Here is a 24341-nt window from a genome sequence, read left to right as displayed (position 1 = left end):
TTAATAAATGGGCTGTGTTTACTGCCCCAGGTGTGCCTGTACAAACAGATGGACACCCACTCTAGAGAACTTACTAAAAGTCTTGTTTTCGCCACACTTCGGTCTCTGAGTCCTTTATTTGAATGTGGACAGGTGAGCATTTCTCACATAACTACAACAGGCTTCTATGTGTTGGCTTATCCAGTTTCTTTAGTAGGTTGGAAAAAGCAAACTTCTTTTAGAGGTTTGCTTGCTTCTTTCTGACCTGAAGTAGGCGTTTATGTAAACAGTACAGAAGGTGAGAAAAGAGAACTAACAGGAGTTTCCATTTCAGACTCAGGAAACACAGCATGAACATAACTGTGCTGAAGCCTTGCAGTTGGGATTCTGACAAACCAGCTACAAATTGGAGGTACCAAAGGTCTCCATCTTAGATTCCATTAATTTGTTAGAGTTGCTGACAGAACTCAGAGAAACATGTTCCTTATTAGGTTACTGGTTTATTATAAAAGGAACAGCCAGATGGAAGAGACACATAGGACAAGGTATTGGGAGAGGGCAGGAGCTTCCATGCCCTCTGAGAGAGCACCTCAAATCTCCATGTATTCACCCATCTGGAAGTTCTCTGAACCCCGCTCTGGGGTTTTATGGAGGCTCCATTATGTAAACATGATGGATGATTAGATCATTGGCCATTGGTGACTGAACTCCATCTGCAGCCCCTCCTCCCTCCTGGGAGGTCTAGAGGGTGGGACCAAAAGTTCCTCTAATCACAGGGCTGGCTTCACTGGCTACCAGCCCCCATCCTTAGTTAACCGAGGGTTTTTCCAAAATCCCCTTTATTAACATAACAAAAGACATCATTTTACTCTTTCCTCTGGAAATTCTAAGGGTTTTAGGAGCTTTGTGTCAGGAAAGGAGTGGAAGGCCAAATCTTTCTTATTGTAAATCACAGTATTACACAGGGCTGTTACCTTGATTGGTTAAATTTTAAAGCAAGTCTATTCCTGTGATTGGACCTTATTCAAATGTAAGCACTCACAAAAGGATAAAATAAGTTTAAAATTAGAGTTGTTATCTAAATGGGTTTATTGAAGAATATCTACACCTTGTGGTATAAATTATGTTTTCTTGCTTTTTTTTTTTTTCACTTTTTTTTTTTTTTTAGGAACATTTTGTTGAATTTTTAGTCATGCATAAACTGCATTTCTTTAATGACCCTTTCTCCTTTCTGTCCATTCACTCCCTTCCTTAATCATTAAGCCCTTAGGACATCAGATTCTGGTCAGCACCAAACTAAAGAAAACTCAGATCTGTTGACCGCAGAAACAGTTTCAATCAAGCTAAAGATAACAGCTTGATTTCAGTTCTGTTTCATCCCCAGGCCCATGAAAAAGGAACCGCCCTACAGACCAAATCCTCACAAAACCAGACAGAACAATGCCATGGCTGACACCAGAACCCGATACAATGATCAAACAACCTATCAGTAGATCCCAGGACTTCAACTCCTTTAGCCACTATGACTAATGATTTTTCCTCATTTCCTGGAAGCCATCAGGGAGCCAGGTCTTTGAGCATTAGCTTACCTGAGACTCCAGGTTTGATACCATTTCCTCAGTTAACAAGCCCTTACTTTAAATTGACTGCAAATTTTTGCTTGAGTTTGATGAGGCTTTGAGGCATACAGGCAAATGGGTCCCTTTATGGTCTGGTAATGTTACCAGAAAGGCCTGGAGAGAGTCTACCTCGGGTGGGCATGTAATGTGTGGGTTCTTAACTACATGCTAAAAATATTTCAGATGATTTTGAGAGTATGTTAATTAAAGCTGAGGTCAGTGAGGTAAAGGGAAGGCTTAGGCTAGAAGAAGCAACAGGACTGAGGCTAGGAGGTGCTGCTTTGGCCCCCTAGAAACATTATAGGAAAGAAGTGAGCTATGCAGGGCTGCAGGGACTCACTGAGAAGTAAACGTCACAGTGACAGAAGTGAGCCAAGGCAGAGCTGCTTTTTGCTCACGGAAAAGTCAGAGAAAAGGGGGCTTTGGTTACAGTTTTAGGGGGTTAGCCCAGGATGAGCTGCCACTGCTCACTGCTCTTCTGCTTGCAAGTCTTGTGGGACCCTTAGAGTTTAGGAGAGAGAGAGAGCAAAGGTACACACCCAGGAAAAAGAAGGGGCATGGGCATGCTCCAAGGAGAACATGAACAGGCTTTTTTTTTTTTTTTTATCTTGAGGGCTATTATCTGTTTTATAAAGGCAGGAATTTCATGGGAGATCTCAGAAGAGGATCTCAGTAGAATATTGTTATATCATAAATCAGCGAGCTTAACAGAAGATGCCTTAATGAGCCAATTAATTAGGAGTCTTTATTACGCCGGTGGGCTCAGAGGAATATGTCTCTCAAATTCTGAGCAAAAACATGGAGGAAGCTTTTCCCTTTTATATCTTTCTAGCCCCTTGTCTGTCAAATATGGGGGTTCCAGTCCCTTTTGCAAATTTTCAAAGAACCCTATGTATGCTTAGTAGATATCTTGCAGGAAGCCTGTAACCTTGAGTATGACACAGTTCTATTCAGATAACTAAAACACCTGGGACGAGAGTATGGGAGTATTAGTCCCTAGCCTACAAGGTCAGACAGCTAAGTTTATCTTTTCTATTATTGAAGCAAGCTAAAAAGCAAAGTTAATTTACAGAATAAGGGACCATCTAAAAATAATAGAGAATTTCAAACAGCAGTTTTACAAAATAGAGATTTTTATGCTTCAATTCATCAGCTTTTCAGGTGTGTCCTTCAATGTTGATTCATCAAAATGATCTTATAGAGGGATCAGGGTCATTCTCTGGTCAGTTTCACCTTCAAAGAATGTCACTGAAAAGGGACCAGGACCAAGGCAGGTCTGCCCAGCATGGTCTGGAATGTGTGCTCCTAAGTGTCCTTGGTTAGGGAAGATAAGACCTCATGATGTACTATGTGGCTGCAAATTGCTTAACCAGTTTGTTCAGCTATCTGTCTCAGTTTTCCCATTCCAGTGGCCAAGGCATTTGCCTAGCTTCTTACTAACCTGCCTCAGTAACAAATCCACACCCTCCCCGCAACCTTGCAATCCTTTGTGATAATATCATGGACAACTTTGGGTTGCTTATGTTTATTGAAATTAAATCCAGTTCTATTTAAAATGGAATTATTTATATTTGATTCAAAGTTCTTCTCCAGAGTGTGCATTCGCTGTGCTATTCAAAGTGTGGCAAATAGACTCTTTCTGACCCATGAATATGCCACCAAAGAGAAAAAGTTTGTACACCTGGTGCTGACAGATCCAAACACTAGACATCAAGAATTGCAGTGGAGAAATATTAGCTATTTTATTATGAATGGTGCCATCCAGGAGAATGAGCTGTTAATGCTCAAGCCCAAACTCTTGATGGGGTGTGGGCTACAGATTATGTAGGACAAAATGACAAGACACATGTGTTAGGGGGTTTGGGTTATGCTGGGAGCTGATTGGTTGGAGAAGAGGTAAGGCTATGAATCATTTCTTCAGGTCTTAAGGAATGCTCCAAGGTCTGTCCTAGCCTCGCCTGTCTGGTTTCTTAGGAAAGTACCCAGGGAATTGTTTCACCTTAGGGCTTAAGGAGCTGAAACATAATTTATGGCAAGATACTATCTTTAGCCTGCCAGAGGTTCCGACTTTGCAATCATTAGTCAGATCTGGCTACTGTCTTCTGCTGCAGAGTGTTGCTGATTATCTGGGGGAAAGGCTTGGTCTCTGAGGGATACATACATAGAGAAATATTATTTCTAGAGCCAGGATTTAAAGGTAAATTTATTCAAAGCCATAAGGACACTTGGTTTTCAAATGGTATGCTACTGGTCAAAGGTAAATAAAATTAAGTGAAAATAAGCATTTAGAAGTTTGTACAGTAACCTGACATTGATGTAGTGCCCAAGCCTATCTCAGTTCCTTATCTAAGTGATATACTTCAACACATGGCCCAAGGGCATGGCTGAGGCCCTCTGCTGTGAGCCCTGAGGGCCACAGGGAATTTAAATGAAGTGGCCATTGGTCCCCATCATCTTCCCAGGAACCACATTCCCTTCAAGCACTGCTGTCACAGGCCCTGCAAGAGGCTTCCCATCTTTATTCTTTTTGCTCATGTATGCCCTCACACCTCAAAGGACATGTCCCAAAGCTCTCCTAAAAACCTCCCCATTGTACTCAGCTACAGAAGCAATGACACCATTCAGCATGATACATTTATGCTGTTTAGCAAACATTCAGCTGGGGAGTGAGTTTCGAATAATTTTTTTTTAATCCTCACCCAAGGATATTTTTTCCAATGACTTCTAGAGAGAGTGGAAGGGAGGGAGGAAGGGAGAGAGAGAGAAACATCAATGTGTGAGAGACACATCCATTGATTGCCTCCCAAACTCGCACTTACTGGGGCTAAGAAACCTACAACTGAAGTACATGCCCTTGACTGGGAATCGAACCTGAGACTCTTCGGGCCACAGGCTGATGATCTAACCACTGAGAAAACTGGCTAAAGCTAGTAATGTTTTCTTATAGTTACAACTACATATGAAAGATAATCTTAAAGCTCCCCTCTCTCACATGGCTTCAGCTGGATGAAGTGGAGGTGCAGATGGAAAACTTTCTCTCCAAAAAGCTGCATTCCCTATACCTCTTTCACTCTCTCTCTCTCATATCAATCTATCTTTATGTCTCAACCTAACTCTATCTCTTGCTGCTGTTTTAATTCTTGGTGGGAGGGGAGGGGTTGGAGAGAGTGAGGTCATCTGTACTACCTTTTAGAAATTCCAAGGCTTTCTTTAGATTATGGAAATATATAGTTAATTCTCATTTCAGCTTCTGGTCTTAGCCATAATTCTGTCCAATAGAAAAAAATTCTCTCAACATTATATATCTGCTTTAGGTTACATTCTGTTTGGGAGAATAGGATTGAAACCATCTATGATGGTTAATTTTTTGTGTCAACTTGACTGGGCTAAGAGATGACCAGATATCTGGTAAAACATTATTTCTGGGTGTGTCTGTGATGATGTTTCTGGAAGGATTTAGCAGTAGACAAGAAAGTAAAGATCACCCTCATTAATGTAGGTGGGCAACATCCAATTCAGTAAGGGCCTGCATTGAACAAAAAGGCAGAGGAAGGGTGAATTCGCTCCCTTTTCTTAATCTAGGATATTCATCTTTTCCTGCTCCTGGTTCTAGGTAGGCCTCAAGGCCTTAGACATGGACTAAATTACATTTCTAGCTTTTTTGGTTCTCCAGTTTGCAGATGGCAAGTTGTGGGATTTCTTCGCCTCCATAGTTACATAAGCCAATTCCTATAATAAATCTCCTCATATATATCTACTAGAGGCCCAGTGCACAAAATTTGTGCACTGGTGTGGGGGGGGGGAGGGGTGTTCCTCAGCCCAGCCTGCACCATCTCCAATCTGGGACCCCTTGGAGGATGTCTGACTGCCAGTTTAGGCCCGATCCCTGCCTAAACCGGCAGTTGGACATCCCTTTCACAGGCCTCTCCTTCTCCCTCTCCCTCTCCCTCCCAATCCGGGACTACTGGCTCCCAACCGCTCACCTACCTGCCAGCCTGATCACCCCCTAACCACTCCCCTGCCAGCCTGATCGACACCTAACTGCTCCCCTGCAGGCCTGGTCACCCCTAACTGCCCTCACCTGCAGGCCTGGTCACCCCCAACTGCCCTCCCCTGCCAACCCAGTCCCCCCCAACTTCCCTCCCTCCCCTGCAGGCCTGGTCCCCCCCAACTGCCCTTCCTCTCCTGCAGGCCCAGTCACCCCAACTGCCCTTGCCTGCTGGCCTGGTTGCCCCTAACTGCCCTCCCCTGCTGGCCTGATTGCCCACAACTACCCTCCCCTGCCGGCCATCTTGTGGCAGCCATCTTTGACCACATGGGGGCTGCCATCTTTTGTGAGGGCATGAGGGTCAATTTGCATATCACCTCTTTATTATATAGGATATCCTATCATATATATATATATATATATATATATATATATATATATATAAATATAATTTCTCTGAAGAAGCCTGAGTAATATACCATGCTATTAGCTGTTGCACTTTACCTGGGAAGTTGGAAAGCCAAACAGCAACTATGCATAATGGCCTGACTTCTGATGAGGGACAACACCAGAGTTCAGGGAATTCCTGACCTTGAACTCAGCTGTTTCCTTTACTTCTATAAGCAGGTAGTCTATTTCTCTGAAATAAAAAATGTGGCAAGAATAAAAATGTGTTAATATACATAAAGTTCTTAGAACAGTGCTTGGCACATAATAAGTACTTAAATGTTAGCTATTAACTATAGCTTTGACTACTCATCAAGAAATAGAGACTCTTTTTCCAGTTCTTGATCCTGAGCTGGCCTCATGACTTGCTTTGGTCAATAGAATGTGGTAGAAGCAACATTGCATCAGTCTGATCCTAACTCTCAAAAGGCTTTGTGGACCTCTGTTCTCTCTTGAATTCCTTTTTTTGTCACAAGAACAAGCCCAAACTAGCTTGCCGGAGGGTTAGGGACCACGTGGAGGATTACTGAGGCACTTCACTTGGAAGTCAGGCAACCCCAGAAGCTGAGCTATTGAGCTGATGTGAAACTGATTATGACCACATGGAGAATTCAACCAGCTAAACCCACAAGAACTGCCTGTCTGTGCCCAGCTTAACTTGGTGAGCTCCAGAATTAAGAACTAAGTAAATGATAGTTTTAATCCAAGATTGGGATAGTGCTCCTCCTCCAGTCAATGTCTATCTCAGTGCTATTCCAGACTCTCTCCATACCTGTCAAATCCCATTCAACTTTCAACACCCATTTCAATTGGTATCTCTTCCAAGAAGATTTTTTTCTGATTTCCTCAGATAATGTGTTATCTCACCTGTAACTGAACCCTCATTTTGATATTTTTATCTCTTTTGTAGTTGTTTTCTTAGTGTGCTTTATAGTAGAACTGTTAGTGTGCTTCCCATCTTGGATTTCCTACAGCTAGTAAGTAGACACTCAGGAGGCATGAGAATGTGACCCAAGCATAGCTAATCATAGCACTTCTCTCATAGTCATTTGCCTCAAGAGGTGAGCACCAGAGCCAAGCAGGGCCATTCAGAGTCTGCCTCAATGATACAGATTCTGGAGAAGGGAGTCTGGTTTTCCTTTTAGATTAAGAGCTCTAAGGATATAGAGTAAAGGAAATACAGCTGAGTTCTGGTACTGCAAGGGACTAGGAGAGGAACTGTATAGCATAAATAACAAGGGCCACAAACAAAAAAAAAAAAAAAAAAAAAAGAAGAGAGACAAGTAGAGTTGAGGAAGAGAGAGGTATGAAGAGGTGAAAATTGTATCAACATCAAGACCCTGGATCTGGCCTGCTTTGGCAGTGGTTATTTATTTATTTATTTATTTATTTTTTGCTTTTTACTCAAGCTCTATTGAATCTTGTTTTAGGTATTTACAACAAAAAGAATGCTTCCAATTATCTGGTGAAGTGAGGAAGGTTAATGTGAACTATCATCCCAGTGTTTTAACACTTCTAGTCAGGTTGACACTATAATATGTTGTCTAAATTAAGGTACTTTTAAAATATATATATTATTGATTTCAGAGAAGAAGAGAGAGATAGAAACATCAATGATGAAAGAAAATCATTGACTGGCTGCCTCCTGCACACCCCCTACCCGGGATTGAGCCCACAACCTGGACATGTGCCCTTGACCAGAATCAAACCCTTCAGTCCACAGGCCAACGCTCTATCCAGTGAGCCAAACTGGCCAGGGCTAAATTAAGGTATTTCTGAAAACTAAGGAGGGCGCTATTAATAATTGCTCTGATAAAAGAGATGTCAACTGAGACTTTCCCCAGGTTTACTAGAAAAAACAAGTGAGCCTGTCTTTATAAAGCTGAGACCCAGATGCTGGGAAGTTGTAATTCAAAAAATCCAAGTACAGACCCTCTATGGGTCTCCTGTGGGAGCTAGTCAACCTCTCACTCTTATAGTCTTTTTAGACACAACAATGCAGTTAATAAATGAACACCCACAGGAACCAGGATTTATTGGACAGGTTGCAATTAAACTCTGAAATTGTGTTGTGTTCAGGTAGAATAATTCTTGAAGTTCTATTTGTAATTATTTTAACTTAAAGAATGAAAAAAGTGCATCTTAGTTTATTTGTGCGAATTTTCCATTAGGATGTTGTGTTTCCTATCCTTGTGGGGATTGGAGGGAAAATTAATACCATATTTATCTTAGATGTTGAATTTGTTTGGTTTATAAATATCACACTTTTATCTTTATTTTTGTTTAAAATCAAAATATTCCATAATTAAAGCTCTTTTCGCCTCTAAAAATATCTAGTGTTGAGTTCTCTATTCAAATGAACTTCTTGTGTGAGCTACAGAGAACTGAGATAAATCCTAAAATAACCTAGAAGCCATTCTGTGAATTTGACAAGTAAAAGGTAGTTCCATTTAAAAATATTAAGCACTCATTCCATGCATAATTAATTACTGTAGGGGGAGTTATGAATGTAAAGACACAAATGGGTATACTATAAGACAAGCTAAGAAAAAGACCTAAAGAGAGGTTATAATATCACAATGGGAATTAATGATGGAGTAGATAACATCAGGCCTAGAAAAATTAGAAAAAGCTTCTTGGAAGAGGTACCATTGGAAATTGGCTTTTAAAACTGAAGATATTTTCCAGGCATACATAAGGTAAGGAAAGAGGCATTTCAGAAATAATCAAAACCTCAGGAGCAGGAAATTTGGGACAGTTTCCAGGAATAGGTAGTGGCCACCTTGAACTGCAAGATAGAACAGGAAGGCTAAAAGAGCAATGCTATGTAGAAGAAAAATACACATCATAAACCATACCTCTTCCTAATGTTAGCACATTTGCCTATCCCCACATATTCACACATCCCTCTCCTCCCTGCCACCCCCTACACACCAAGCAAATACTTTGGAATTTGTGGGTCATAGTCAGATGCAGTCTTGGTAGATATCTCCACCATACAACACTGTTACTCTCTCACAATATTTAATTTCTTCAACTTGTGACATTTTCAGTGTCATGGAATCTCATGGTTGTATTTCACAGTCCAACGACCAGATTTCAATAGCATCACATGTCCTGTTCTGTATGTTGTACTTGTGGATAGGAGGACACTATAATGTCCCCAATACCATACTAGTGTTTTGGTTCAGAGAATCTTGATTTCAATAGCATCACATGTCCTGTTCTGTATGTTGTACTTGTGGATAGGAGGACACTATAATGTCCCCAATACCATACTAGTGTTTTGGTTCAGAGAATCTTGACTAAGAATCTGATGTGCGTAAAGGAATAACTTCAGGCGGATTTATCTAGCATCAATATGTAGGAAAAACAAGGGGAAACGAGGTGATTGGGAAAATAGTTAAAAGCTCACAAGAGTCCTAGTAGGGTGCATACATAGGTAGGAATAGTGAAAATGAATAAGAGAAGACAGTTTCAAGAGACTTTGTCACAGTAAAATGTAAAGAATCTAAGAATTGATGTGAATGGAAGTGAGAAGGATGACTACATTTGTGCAGAGGATGGTAATATCCGTAGAAATAAAGTTGTCAAAAGGGAAATAGAAGTCAACAAGTATGATTTTGAACATAAGGCATTTTAATTTATCCTCTAGTGTATTATGTGTAAAGCTAAACTTCCTAAACGTTAACTATTTAGAAGGATCTAATTGGTAGTAGGAAAGAATGGGATAAAAAGTTATCTTAAGACGACTCCTTGCTTCCACCAATATGGAACAGCATTTAAGTTGCATCACATGCCCATTTAACTGAGAGGAGCAGAGAGAGAACAAATTAAACAATGCATGCGATTCCTCTTTATGAGTGAATGATAGGGAGCCATGAGTTTATATTTCCCACAGAAGGTATCATTTCCTGCTAGCCTCTGGAAGTATGGACATTGATCTATTGGATTGTAGTCAGGCCAATCTTAAACTTGCTTTTCATATTGGCTTCAGAACCTAACCACTCAATAGTATGACTCCACACTATGGTTTGGAATAGAGAAACACACACGGAACTTGGTGTCCAGGTATTCAGGTGCCTTCAGCATCTAAAAATCCTTTTACATCCATGCTTTAAAAGAACTTAAAGTCATTTGACAATGAAGACAATACTTCCAGTCTAGTGTTTAATATTTTTACTTCCCAGCAGCATAATACCACTTTGGTCAGGTTGAACCACTGCACAATTTTGCAGCTCTTTCAGAAAAATAATAAAAACAATTGGAAAGACACAATCACATGCAATGGTGAGAAATACTGCCCATCTTTCCCTATAAATGTGAACTATCCTTGGTTCATCTCCACACTGTGTATTTATTATAAGCCCTTATAGCAAGGGATTTTGTTTCTTTCAGGGTTTTTTTTTGTAGCACCAAATAGACACAGTGGCTAACAACCAATAATTCTGAAAAGTCATTAGAATATTTATCACATGTCAGAAGTTTTCTGGACCTGTACTTTTATCCACTACCCTGGCTTGAAGTGTTCATGAGAGGAAGCTACAACATAAGATTGTGTTTCGTTTCTGCCACTTACATGGTTTGTTGACTATAAATACTTTACAAATATCTTTTTGTATACTACTTTACAAATTCAAAGCATTTTATATACAGTGACTCATTTATTTTAATGTAATGGTGTCTCCCAAGCCACAGATGATGATTGCACACATGAGCTCCTGTGTTACAGTGCATGGATTCAAATCCTAATTCCACCTGCTAGTTGTGCAACCTTGAACAAGTCACATACTGTGCTTCAGTTTTCTTTTCTATAAAATGGAACCTGCTTAGTAGAATTGTTGAAGGGATTCAATGAGAGAGTCTATGAAAGTACTGAGCACAGTAGAACCCAGTAAGAGCTAAGTGTTAGTTCTGAATAAATTATACTTACATACCTCATTGGGATGTAACTATGATGTATGGATAAACTAAGCAGCGTTTTTGAGTGGTGTGTTTAGAAAACCCAGCTCAGGAATATGTGCATGAAGTCTTCATGATTTGCATGGGGTTAGGGATTTTAGTTTCTTTATCAAGGAACCTGATGAACAGGAAACTCTAGTTATTGCTAGTGTAAGTGTTGAGTAGTTCCTCACAGTAAGCTCCATGAGGGCACTGTGTCTGTCTTGTTAGCCACTGTATTTCCAGAATCGACTACATATTAGTTACACAATGAACATTTGGTAAATGAATAAACACATGAAAAAGTCTTAATAGCTGTGTGATGAATCTTAAATTCAGGTACATTCTAGGAATCAAATATGAGAGTGATCTTGTGAAAGCAAGGCAAGATTTAGGGATGGTAACTCCACTTACTATGAACTCCTTAGAAAAAAGTTAATAAATATCAAAGGGGATATTAATAATATGTTTGATGTTGTGACTTTTCTTATTTTTTTAATAAAAACGTATGTTTTATAAAATTTATTAATGGAATTCCATGTTTAGATTATCCTTGCCAATGTCCTTTCATAAAGAACTAGAAAGGTTGAATTTTACTCATTATAAAAACTCTGAATCCCCAAATCATTCCTTGTGTAAATGTCCTCAAATACTTAAAGCCTTCAAAGTAATTGATTCTAAACTCATATATCTAGAAAATATTCATGAAGAGTCAATTCTAATTCTCACTATGAAATTCATAAATTATAGTGCCAATTCGTATAAGCTGGTAAACATTTTCAAGTGATCAGAAGGAAAATTTATTTATTTGTGTATTCACCTGTTCTGTCATTCATTCATTCATTCATTCAATGAATATTGATTGCCTACATTGTGCCAGACCTTATATCAGATGCCAGGAATATGGCTGTCCACAATTCGGTCACAGCCATTTCTCATTGAGTCCTTGATGGTCGAGATGGGTAGGACTCTCCCAAGATTGGGGAGATTTTGCCTTATGTTGGCCTCCTGAATCCTAGAGCACTGATTTTCACTCTGCAATGCTTTCTAAAGCTGGTCTAACAGGCTGAGTCTGTAGGATAAACACAAACTAGCTAGAAGTTGAGAAATTCAGGTGTTATTCACACATCCACAAACATCTATAGATGTTTAAAATAACGTCCACAAAACATTACAATGTCTCGGAGTCCTACAGACACAGCTGAGTAAAAACACTGCTATCAGACCTGTTTGATTTGTCCTGGTTGAAAACTGCATTTGTAAATTGGTGTGATTCATCTCTAAGCAAGTTCTTCGGAGACAGCCTTGAAGTCCCAACTTTTGTATTTAGATCTTAGCATTGTCTTACAAAATAGTGGTAATTCACATAGAGAATTTCCTATTGATTACATGAAGCATGGAAAGTCTGTTATTCTTTCCAAAGTCAATTGTAATTTGAACTCATTATCTCCCCAAGGATGTTCTATTTCAATTTCAAATGGTACCAGAATTAAAATATAAATGCCCAGTGAAAAAAAAATGGGTACTCATACTTGCTTTCAAAGTAAAAAAAAAAAGAAGAAGAAGAAGAAAAGGAGTTTAGAAAAATCCAGCCACCAACCTAACTGAGAGAAAGAACTAAAATTCACCGGGATCACTGATGAAGAGGAACAACAGATCCCCCACCCCCTTAACTTTTAATATCTAATTTGTTTGTTATATTAGAAACTGAGCTTCATGTAAGAGTAACTATTATATCTTTAATATGATTTTGGACATAGAATAGTGATTAATATGATCATTAATAATAATAAAGAGCATTGAGACAAGTTGCCCTTTTTTCCATTCCCTATAGGTTCGGGGAGACTTTAGAGAACCACAAGTGTTCTAAGTCTTTTGTTTTTTATAACATGTTTTTATTGATTTTAGAGAGAGAGGAAGGGAGAGGAACAGAGAGACAGAAACACTGATGAAAGAGAAACATCAATCAGCTGCCTCCTGCACGCCCCCAGCTGGGGATCAAGCCCCCAACCTGGGCATGTGCCCTGACCAGGAATCAAACTGATGATCTCTTGGTTCATGGATCGATGCTCAACCACTGAACCACACCGGTTGGGCTTTTATTTTTCCCCTCCCCTCTCTAAGTCTTAGGCATAGTTACTTTTGATTAAAACTTTAGGGGAAGACTTACATTTCAACAGCTAGATTTTACTGAAGAAATGTGGCCATTTGACTGGACACTTGTATGCAGGAACACTGGGACATGCACTCTGTCCTTAGATGTCTTAGGTGTGATGGATTGCCCCTCCACTGTGACAAAGGGCCTGGCATACATTTATTAGCATTTATCTTTATGCAAATGAAGCACAAAAATACAAAGACTTCTAGAAAACACAAATGTAAGGTGTCTGCTCATTTGTTAATTGTTCTGTAATTCCATGAAAATATTTAGATTGATGTTAAAACATGATAATTTAACATTAACCAAATACAGCTAAATAAAAACATACCTTAAGCTCCAAATTTATACAATGTATTAAAATGTGTCAAAATGACCATTTCCTCATTACAAAGGTTCAATGACTTCCCTTTCTGAGAATCAGTGGCATCGCCTGAATACCTTTAATATTTCTTTGTTAAATGATAACTAAAATATATGTTTTATTAAACTTTTCTTATAAAAATGAGAACTACCTCTTTCAAACTGAATAATACTCAAGTGGTCTCCATTTGTTCCCTTTAGTCATGCTTATCTCTTTTGCAAACCTATTTTACACAATATTCAGAGTCCTCAGCCTTGCCCTCCACCCAGCTCTATATAGTAAAAAAATGATGTTTTCAAGCCTGAGAATCTGTTACTACAGCAGAATCTTGTTGAAGTTGGTGTACCTCCTAGTTACCTTGCTGTTTATCCTCTGTTGGGTGATGGGCTATGAAGAGTTAGCAGAACTTGGCATTGACAACATCACCTGACAGGGCAAACTAAAATGTGTAGGGTAATCCTGATTAGTTTATTTTCTTGAAAACAGTTCCTAAACTGAACTTTATAGATTTTTGATTTGGAGGACTGTCTGAAATGTGAATTCTATTTTATCTTTGGTGATCAATTTCTGCATTTGAGAAGAGGGAATATTCAAATACTTGCCTCAGTTTTAATGATCCATCTAGAATACTTCAACTGGATATTTATTCTTTTTTCAGGTACACTTGTGTGCTTAAGATATTTAAATGCCCAAATAATTATTGCTTCCTATTCATTCCATAGAGTAAAACCAGACTTATGTGCCTAGGTTTACCATAAGTCAAAAGTTATAATCTGTATATGTGGCTCTAACAGATCATTTCCCAGTAAATTATAAATTCTGAAAGATGATTATCTCATTGTCTATTTACTTACATGAATTGTGGAATGAAGGCAGTATCTTTACCGCCTAGAAGCAGCAGTATCTTTTCACTCACAATATTAGTATCACTGCTTTACATATGCCTAATTTTAGAAGGGATAATACTTTGGAACATAGATTGCCAAAAATCTCCATTTTATAATTGAAGAAACTTATGTAAACTTTGTATAACATACATATTTGTATATATACGCACACATATAATTTAGTTTTTGTTAAAGCTGTAAGCTTTAAAATATCAAATAGACTTCTATGACAGCACATCAGTGTAGGTAGAAAGAGCGTAGATTTCTCTAGAGCCTATCAATCAAAAATATAAAACCAAAAAATAATATTGAGGGCAGGGTTATATATAAATATCATATGAGGATCAGTTCATGAAACCAGGTCCTTTGCTAATAATGTTCTCTTACCAGATTCATAATATTTGGTAAGGAAAGACCTAAGTTTGTAACAAATACACTCTCATAATATATATTTTGTGGAATAAATATACATTATATTCTGTTGAATTAATAATAGATACAAGCAATGCTTAAATTAAAAAAAAAATACAGTACTAGATTTCTCTATCCTTGCTTCTAGTAAACTAAAGTTGAGCTATATAGGCCTACTCTATTAATGCATAATAAAATTCAAGGAAACAAAATAAAAAGCCAATTGCTTCAAGAACCTGAAGAGAGTATAAATATAGTATAATTACTTGTTTTCAAGAGGGGAAAAAGATGTTGACTTTGCAATTAACTGAATTTCTAATTCTGACAGCTCAGCAATATGGACGTGAAACAGGTCAGGGTGAGGGGCAATGTGTAGGTTTTAAGTGGTGACAATATTGAACTGATGCAGTTTGAACTATAGCTTAATGAGGGTTTTGTTCATCTCTGGAAAAGCTATAGACCCAAGGTTTACTTAATCTTGGCCCTGGTGATTAATCTGAAAGTCATGGACTTTATTCTTACACTGTTTCAGTCTGCAGACTGGAAAACCTCTCCATGGGCACACAGAGGATTCCCACTGCAGTGAATGGAAGGTCTGTGTGTGTGAAGAGCAGCGGGCAGCCCGGGGGCAGCCCAGATAAAGAAGGTGTCGAGTTGCCTTGGTAAAGAATTTACACACCACGCGTTCACAGCTTCTTGACAGGTATAATGATCAGTGTTGTCTTCTCTTTTTACTATGTGCTGGGATTCAGACGTACGGTTTCAAATTTGTGACTATCGGATGTTTGATCAAGTAGCTTTACTTCAAGGACCTGAAAGAGGAAAAAGAGTGAAGAGAAATCAATGATTAACATTCATTTAACAATGTGCTCAAAATATCAAAAGAGCATGTTCTCCGTGAGAACAGCAAGAATTATTTTGGGCGCTATCATTCATACACTATCTTCCATATACGAAAAACAAACGAACAAACACTGATGTTTGCAAAGGAAGTAATTGCTGAATGAGGATGGAAAAGACACCAGTTGCTCCCTAAAATGAAATGAAGAACACCAGTTTGGAAACATCTTAAATGTAAAACATTTCTTCCTCCCAATTCCAGGTAACTGTTTTTTGTTGTTGTTGTTTGTTTGTTTGTTTGTTTGTTTTTCATGAAGTCAAAGAATAGCTAAGCTTTATATGATTCTGAAGGGCAGTTAGTGGTGTTCTTGCAAGAAGTACCAATATTTCTTCTCCGAAGCAGATATTAGGTCTGTTTCTTCTCCCACAAGGCCAGCCTGACAGCTACAACAGAGTGGGCAGCTGCCCATATGGTCAGGTTTGGGGGAGCAGCCTCCCCAAACACTCCTCTGAGACCTGTCACTCTTCCACCGTGATGAGTCATTTCTTTCAGAGAGAACACTGGTTTTCAACCTTTGATTTTAAAGCTGCAAATATTTTTATTTCTATGAATGCAGAGCACAATATACAAAACAGATGTTAACAAATTATTCTGGTTGATGTGAAAGTGTGTGTGCACGTGTGTGCGTCTATGTGTGTGTGTGAGGGGGGAGGTACTTGCACTCTCTAGCTGTCATGCCTTCCAGAGATGTGCCTCAAAGCCTGTGGGCTCACACAGTGGAACTGAAACCCGGCATAAGGCCACTGTGCTTCTTCAGAAGACACCTAATAAGACATTACATATGACATCGGTCAAGGACATTTTAACAACTACAACATGGGCAACCGTAATGACCACTACTACTGGGTGCTCATTTACTAGGTGTACCAGTTACTGATGCGGATTTTTTTCAATAGATGGAGTTACTCATATGTTGATATATATGCGATTTGATATGTTTGCTATTTTGTTGTATTGACAGCAAGCTTCAAAACTTCATATGTGAAATTTGCTGAAGGTGTTAACATCATAGATATTTTTACGCTTAAAAATGTCGAATTTCGTGCCAAAAAAAAAAAAGAGCATTTGCAGGAAGTTTTAATTCATTACTTTATTTTGAAGAAAAAGTTATTGTATACTTCAGGAAGCTTATGGTGAACATGCTCCATCTCAAGATACTTGTCAACACTGGTTTAAACACTTTAAAAGTGATGATTTCGATGTGAAAGACAAAGAATGTCCAGGTCAACCAAAAAAGTTTGAAGACCAACAATTACAAGCAATATTGGATGAAGATGCGTGTCAAACTCAAAAACAACTTGCAGAAAGATTAAACATTGCTCAGCAAACAATTTTCAATCATTTACAAGCAATGGGAAAGATTTGAAAGGAAGGAAAATGGGTGCCACATCAACTGAACGAAACACAAATGGAAAACCAAAAAGTCATCAGTGAAATGTTGCTTCAATGGCACCAAAAGTCGTTTTTGCATTGCACTGTGACTGGCGATGAAAAGTGGATTTATTTTGAGAATCCCAAACACACAAAATCATGGGTTGATCCAGGTCAACCATCAACATCGACTTCAAGGCCAAATCGCTTCAGAAAGAAGACAATGCTCTACGTTTGGTGGGATCAGGAAGGTGTGGTGTATTATGAGCTTCTAAAACCAGGTGAAACCATTAATACTGATCACTACCAACAACAAATAATCAATTTGAACCATTCTTTGATCGTGAAACCACCAGAATGTGCCAGAAGACTCGGCAAAGTAATTTTGCTTCATGATAATGCACCATCACACATTTCAAAACCAGTTAAAGACACATTAAAACACCTGGCCTTGGAAGTATAACCCACCCGCTGTATTCACCAGACCTTGCTCCTTCAGATTACCACTTGTTCCGATCGATGGCACACGCACTTTCTGAGCAGCACTTCAAAACATACGAAGAAGTGGAAAATTGGGTCTCTGAATGTTTTGCCTCAAAACAAGAAAAGTCCTATTGGGACGGTATCCACAAATTACTGAAAGATGGGGGAAATGTGTAGCTAGCAATGGACATTACTTGGAATAAAGCACTTTTGATGTTTCTCTTGAAATTATCGTGTTTTCTTTGATTACAAAATCCACATTAGTAGCTGGTACACCTAGTACTTGCCACATGTTATGGTAAGAGTTTTACATGCTTTTGCTTATTTAATCTCCACAACAGATGGTTTTACTGAAACTTAGATTAAATAACTTCCTGTTAGTCCCAAATGACAGAGATCTAGAGGTTCTTTTTTTAATAAATTTATTTATCATACATATATTTACATTCCCAAGGGAGTGGGTCTCAGAACAAGTACATTTTAGTAAGAGTCTTGGATCTCCTCATCCATCAAGAGGGGAGTGGGCCTGTGGGACATGCCGGCAGCTGAGAGAACACTGGGCACCCATGATGTGGGTCACTGTTGTGCCCAAGGAGAAGAACCATCTGCCCCAAGTCTGCTCATATTTTCCTTTCTATTGATTTATAATTCAATAGGTTAGTGTTTTTTTTCCCATATTAGTTTAAATTCCATTGATTAATTTGCCTTGCTAACTTTTATTTTTTTAATATAATTTTATTGATTTCAGAGAGGAAGGGAGAGGGCGGAAGAGATAGAAACATCAATGATGAGAGAGAATAATTGATTGGCTGCCTCCTGAACACCCCATGCTGGGGATCGAGCCCACAACCTGGGCATGTGCCCTGACTGAGAATCGAACTGTGACCTCCTGGTTCATAGGTTGACACTCAACCACTGAGGCATGCCAGCGGGGCACTTTGCTAACTTTTAAATGGACCATTGTGGTAAGCAGAATAATGGACCCCAGAAGAAGTGAATATGTTAGATTCCATTGATGTTGTAGATGGAATGAAGGTTGCTAAGCAGCTGATGTTAAAATGGGCAGGTTAACCTATCTTAACCTGGATTGTCCTGGTAGGCCCAGTATAATGAAAAGTGGAAGAGGGCGTGAGAAGAGAGTCAGGGAAGGGGATGTGATGATGGACACAGAGTTCAGAGCGATGCAGTGCACGATGCAGTGCAGGTCTCTGCCACCAGGGCTGGTTTGAAAGGTGGGCGATGGGACCACAAGGCAAAGAATGCAAGAAGCCTCTGGGAACTGGACAAGGCAAGGAAATGAATTCCACCCAGAGACTCCTAGAACCCAGTGAGACTATGTTGGACTTCTGTCCTACAGAATTACAAGATAATTAATTTGTGTCCTTTTAAGTAACAAAATCTGTGGTAATTTTTTAGGGCAGCCATGGGAAACTAATAGGCTGTGATAACGAATTACTTTGAAGTATGGGGCACTGCTTTGAAAGTAAGTGGTGAGGGTGAGTTGGATAGCTCCAACTCCAACTGGCGTGAGAATGAATTTCTGGAAAGCTCATGGGAATGTGTCTGTGAGGAGAGACAGAGGAATTTGAGGGCAGGTGCCACTGAAGAAAGAGGCTGAGTGGCACAGAGGCTCTGAAGCCCATGTTTGTGGGTTTGAATCACTACCCTATTGCTTACAAGCTTTGAAAAACATTCTGTCAACTTTTTAAAATCCAACCTGACTTGTTTCCTTCTTTAAAATGAGATTAAAAACAGTACCTAATATTCATAGGATTATTGTGAAGATTAAACCATTTAATATATATGAAGTTCTTTCTTTCTTTCTTTCTTTCTTTCTTTCTTTCTTTCTTTCTTTCTTTCTTTCTTTCTTTCTTTCTTCCTTCCTTCCTTCCTTCCTTCCTTCCTTCCTTCCTTCCTTCCTTCCTTCCTTCCTTCCTTCCTTCCTTCCTTTCTTTCTTTCTTTCTTCCTTTCTTTCTTTCTTTCTTTTTTTTTGGTTAATTTTCACCCAAAGATATATTTCCCATTGATTTTTAGAAAGAATGGAAGGGAGAAGGAGAGACAGAAGCATCGATATGAGAGGGACACATGGATTAGTTGCCTCCTGCACAGGCCCTGATTGAGCCTGAACCGAGGTAGGTACCCTTGACTGGAATCCAACCCAAGACCCTTCAGTTCCCAGGCCAACACTCTGACCACTGAGCAAAACCAGCCAGGACATATATGAAGTTCTTGCATCCAGCATTATGATGGTTATTTCTGGTTCAGTTTTTGGCTTGGTTACTCTGGGTTCCTTGGATTTAGTTTTATCGGTCATTCTCTGAGACCCGGTCCACCCAGTGACTGGCTGGCAGCTCTGCCAGCGTTCCCTGGATCAGGCCAGCCGGCCATGGCTGAGGCCGTGGTGCTGGAAGGTATAGAACACTCAGTAGTGGACGAAATAAGGAAATGAGGGCCTAAACAGCAGGAGGACAGAAAGAGTCGGTGAGGCCTCTGGCAAACGCCAGCTGCTTTGTACATCTGCTAAGATCCTGCCTGGTTTTGAATGTAAATGAATTCTCCATCCTTGTTCCAGCAATAGAAGGTCAGATAAATAAAAAAGGCTTGTGGTCTAGACTTCCTCATAATGCTGACATCTCTAGAAGTACTCCTCTTTCTTTCTATTTTTATTATTTGGAATCTAGGTAAAATATAAAGTATATATTTCCATATTTTATAGATGTATATAAAGTCAGTCTTTAAAAAGTAAGATGCTTAAAGCTGAATTAATGTAACACTTCAAAAACACTAATTCAAAAGCATATATGCACCTCTATGTTTATTATAGCAATATTTACAAAAGCCACGAGTGGAAGCAAACCAAGTGCCCATCAATAGACTATTGGATACAATAGAATATTATTTGACCATAAAAGGGAATGAAATCTTACCATTTGTGACAGCTTGGATGGACCTAAAGGATATTCTACTAAGTGAAATAAGTCAGACAAAGAAAAACAAATGCCATATGATTTCACTTATATATGAAATCTAAAGAGCAAAGTAAACAAACAAACAAAACAGAAACAGACTCACAGATACATAGAACAGACTGATGGTTACCAGAGGGGAGGAGGGTTGGGGAGTGAGGGGAAAAAAGTGAAGGGATTAAGAACTACACATTGGTAGTTACAGAACAATCATGGGGATGTAAAGTACAGCAGAGGGAATATAGTCAATAATATTGTAATAATTACCTATGGTGCCAGGTGGGTACTTGCAATATTGGGGGGACCACTTTGTAAAGGACATGATTGTCTAACCACTATGCTGTATACCTGAAACTAATACAAAATAACATTTAATGTAAACTGTAATTGAAAAATAAAATTTTGAAAAGTGAGTATAGATTAAAAAAACCCTATATTCATACACTCTGTTTAAGATTCTATAATATAATTGTATAGTGATCATATCTACTACATTTTAGAAAATGTAATCTATTCTTTCTTATTACCAAACATGGAAGCTGGAGAAAAAACAACTGCATTTTACTTCAATGGAGTTTAACATTAGAAGTAGGTATAAGGGACATTTTCCACATACTATCTGCATGCAACATATTTTTTTTTCCATTTGTATTCAGCAGTTACCATGCTAATTACTCCATAATTTATACCATCTCAGAGTTTTTAATTTATGCATCCCTTTCAGGTTTGGGGAAATGCCTTTCAGCCATCCCCATTTCTAGAAAACAGAAATTATATTTTGTGTGATAAGCAATAAGGTAATATCTGACAAGTCTTTTGCTTTACCTAATCTTTTCTTGATTTGTCATACTTAAAAAATATCAGAGATCTGTTCAAAGTAAATATGTAAAATTAGCTTCAAATGTCTTTGCAAAAGCCACCATAGCATGAGTTAGCAAGTGTAGCAAATCTCATTTAATCCTTAAAAATCTTAATTAATTAAAAGTTGAGCAAGAGCTAATGTAGGTCTCTGACTATAAATTCACCATAAAATCCCTGGGTGACATGACTCAGTTTTATTCTGCTTTGTACTTGAAATGGTCACCACAGTTTTATGTCAAGGGTCCATGCCTGTGTAAGATTGAAAGTGTTGTCTTGGCGAGTATAAATATAAATGTAATGTTCACTTAAATAGAGCTTTACTACATAATGTGCAAGAAAAAAACATCGTTTGTAATTGTCTTTTATTAAAAATGTTAGTCTTCAGTGGTGAGACAGTAGGAAATTCTGAAGTGGTTTAATGAAGGCTGATAGAACAGAGAAATGATGTTGAGTTTATGGTCCAGCAAATATTTATGGCCACGTTGTATACTTCCAAAGATGATTGAGAGAGCATAATGCTGTAAGTTTTTAGTAAGACCTCAGAAGTCAGAATGGTAACATATTTCTTTCAAAATACTTCAGAAAAAATTTACTGTGTTAATACCGGTGGTCTTGATCCAGCATCTAGAAGGGTTCAGGAACCTGGAGAAGGCACTGTGAATAAATTAAATAAGAGTCCAGAGACCAAACATAATTTTGAAAGTCATTGGGGGGGGGGGGGGTGGGGGGGGGAAGGGGCGGGCAGAGGAGCTTGGCTGAAGAAATCAAGTTCTCCTTGTCTCAGGACCCCTTGCTTTTTATTAACACAATTTGTCCTAAGGTGAGGTGGAGATATACACATCAAAGGGTAGGGTTAGGTACAGAATCCATTGTCAGATTGGGGAATAACCTACGGCTGTTCAGGTGTTTGGCCAGTAGGAGGCAATAGCATGTAGATTAAGATGCCCTTAGCTACAAGGGCAGCAAGCAATCAATTTATGCATCCCTTTCAGGTTTGGGGAAATGCCTTTCAGCCATTCCCAGCAGGCGATAACATATGTGACTCAGCCCTTGTTGAGTCCCCAAGTTCCATCAACCTTTCGATGAAACTCTTGCAATTATGACATGCTGGAACTGGCTTCCAGCACTGTGGGCCAGTGACATATCAATGAGAAGAGTTGGTACAAGTCTATAATATGAGGATGGAAGAAAATGAGTTAGTGAAATGAGTGTCAATGCTTGACTAAAAAATAGTGAATTGTTATTAGCAAAGAGACATTTAAAAGGATTTGAAAGTATAAATGTAAAGTACATTTACATTCGGAATGGATGAGAGAGAAAGATATGGACAAAATAACTTGTCCATGTGCATCCATGGCATTCCCTTTTGATAGTATCATCCTGTTCCAAACCACCACATTACTTGTCTAGACTACTAACTAATAGCCTCCTAATTGGTCTCTGTTTTCACTCTTACCCTGCAATACTCTATTCTCTTGATAGCAGCCAGAGTTATCATTTGTAATACCTAAATCAGATCATGTCACTCCCCTCCTTAAGTACCTTGAATGGCTTCAATTGCAATAAAATCTAACTTCCCTCAGTGGTTTAAAAAGCTTTCTGTGACCTGGCCCCCATCTATTTCACTGTCCTTCTCATTATTCCCTAACCACCCTGGCTTTCTTTCTGCTTCTCAAACATCAAGTAGCTCATGTTAGCCTTAGAACTACTACACTGGTTTTTTCCTCCCCTTCTGATCGTTTCTGGCTTCTCCTAATCATTCAATTTAAAGTTTAATGTCACCTCCTTTGAGAAGTTTTCCCTGGTCACCTAATTGAAAGTCATGATCTAACAAGTCTCTAATTTTAACTCTACAAAATACTGGTCCCTCTAGGATATTTTAATTTACCTATTTATTAACTATCTCCTCTAATCAGGATGTAAGCACCATGAGAGCAAGGACTTTTCTTAGCTCGTGCTGGTTCTTCAGCCTATTGAACAGTACCTCGCCCATCGTAGTGCTCAATAAATATTCACTGTTGAATAAATGTAGATTTTAAAATGAAATGGAGGTTTAGATAAAGACACCAAAGTAAGATGTATATATAATAAGATTAGGAGGCTATAAAAGCAAGATAGATTGTTGAATTCCCAACTCTCTGAGGAAAAATCCCATACTCTTGACTTCTCCATGTAGCTTCTGCTTTTCATAAGTGTCACAAAAAATTGAAAGTCTCATGTCATATCCAATGTTTCTGGTTGTGCAAATAATAATCTGACATTGAAGGAGTTAAAATCACCACTACCCCTTGTCATTTTTCTAAGAGCATTTGAACCTCATTTCAAACAAATATTTGCAGATGTCATAGTGTAGGGATATCTAACGATATAAGCTGTGGCCTCCAAAAGATAGCAAGATAAATTTATATAATTCCAGAATACCCGATGTTAGCAGATGAAATACCTGGTAGAGCGAAAAGTAAAATAATTCTGTGCTACTTGTAACTATGCTTATGGGGACTCCACTGAAATTACTGGAGCTTCATTTTTAAAAAGTGGGTTTTCATGATACTTACATTAAAGAGTTCTTCTGAGGGTGAGGAATAACATGTGAGAAGGGCCTAGCACATAGCAGATACTTCAAAGACTCTTAAGATTTTTTCCTTGAATTTTCTTAAGCTATATAGAAAAATATGAGTATTCTTTGCCAAGTGGAATATAGGAAAAGGCAGGTGCGTCTTGGGCACATTCTAAATGAACATCTAAAGAGAATTTCAAAATCTTTCCTAGCATGGACACTGACAAGTCTCTACTTCTTTCTTTTCAGTGAAACAGTTTCCTAACAGTTGTATTTCAATATTCCAAAGGGGGACTTCCCAGCCTCAGCACTAGAGGTTGTTCAGTCTGCGCACTGTGCCAAGGCCCCTGGCCACGGGAGTGAGCGGGGAGCTGGATTTCAGCCTCCACCCTTGTCGTCTGGCTTTG

The 24341-nt window shown here is 38.8% G+C and overlaps 1 protein-coding gene across 1 annotated transcript in view; it reads right to left on the bottom strand.

The window, feature by feature from the left end:
* Positions 1-15276: 15276 nt before the first annotated feature.
* LIN7A (lin-7 homolog A, crumbs cell polarity complex component) overlaps positions 15277-24341 on the bottom strand; it is a 143530-nt gene continuing 134465 nt past the window's right edge. Inside the window, exon 6 of the mRNA XM_008143811.3 lies at positions 15277-15606. The gene's annotated coding sequence lies outside the window, so the exon portion shown is untranslated. The remainder of the gene's footprint in view (positions 15607-24341) is intronic.

The sequence above is a fragment of the Eptesicus fuscus genome, chromosome 7 (genome assembly GCF_027574615.1).
Source record: "Eptesicus fuscus isolate TK198812 chromosome 7, DD_ASM_mEF_20220401, whole genome shotgun sequence".
Lineage (NCBI taxonomy): Eukaryota > Metazoa > Chordata > Mammalia > Chiroptera > Vespertilionidae > Eptesicus > Eptesicus fuscus.
This window is presented reverse-complemented; position numbering and strand designations above follow the sequence as displayed.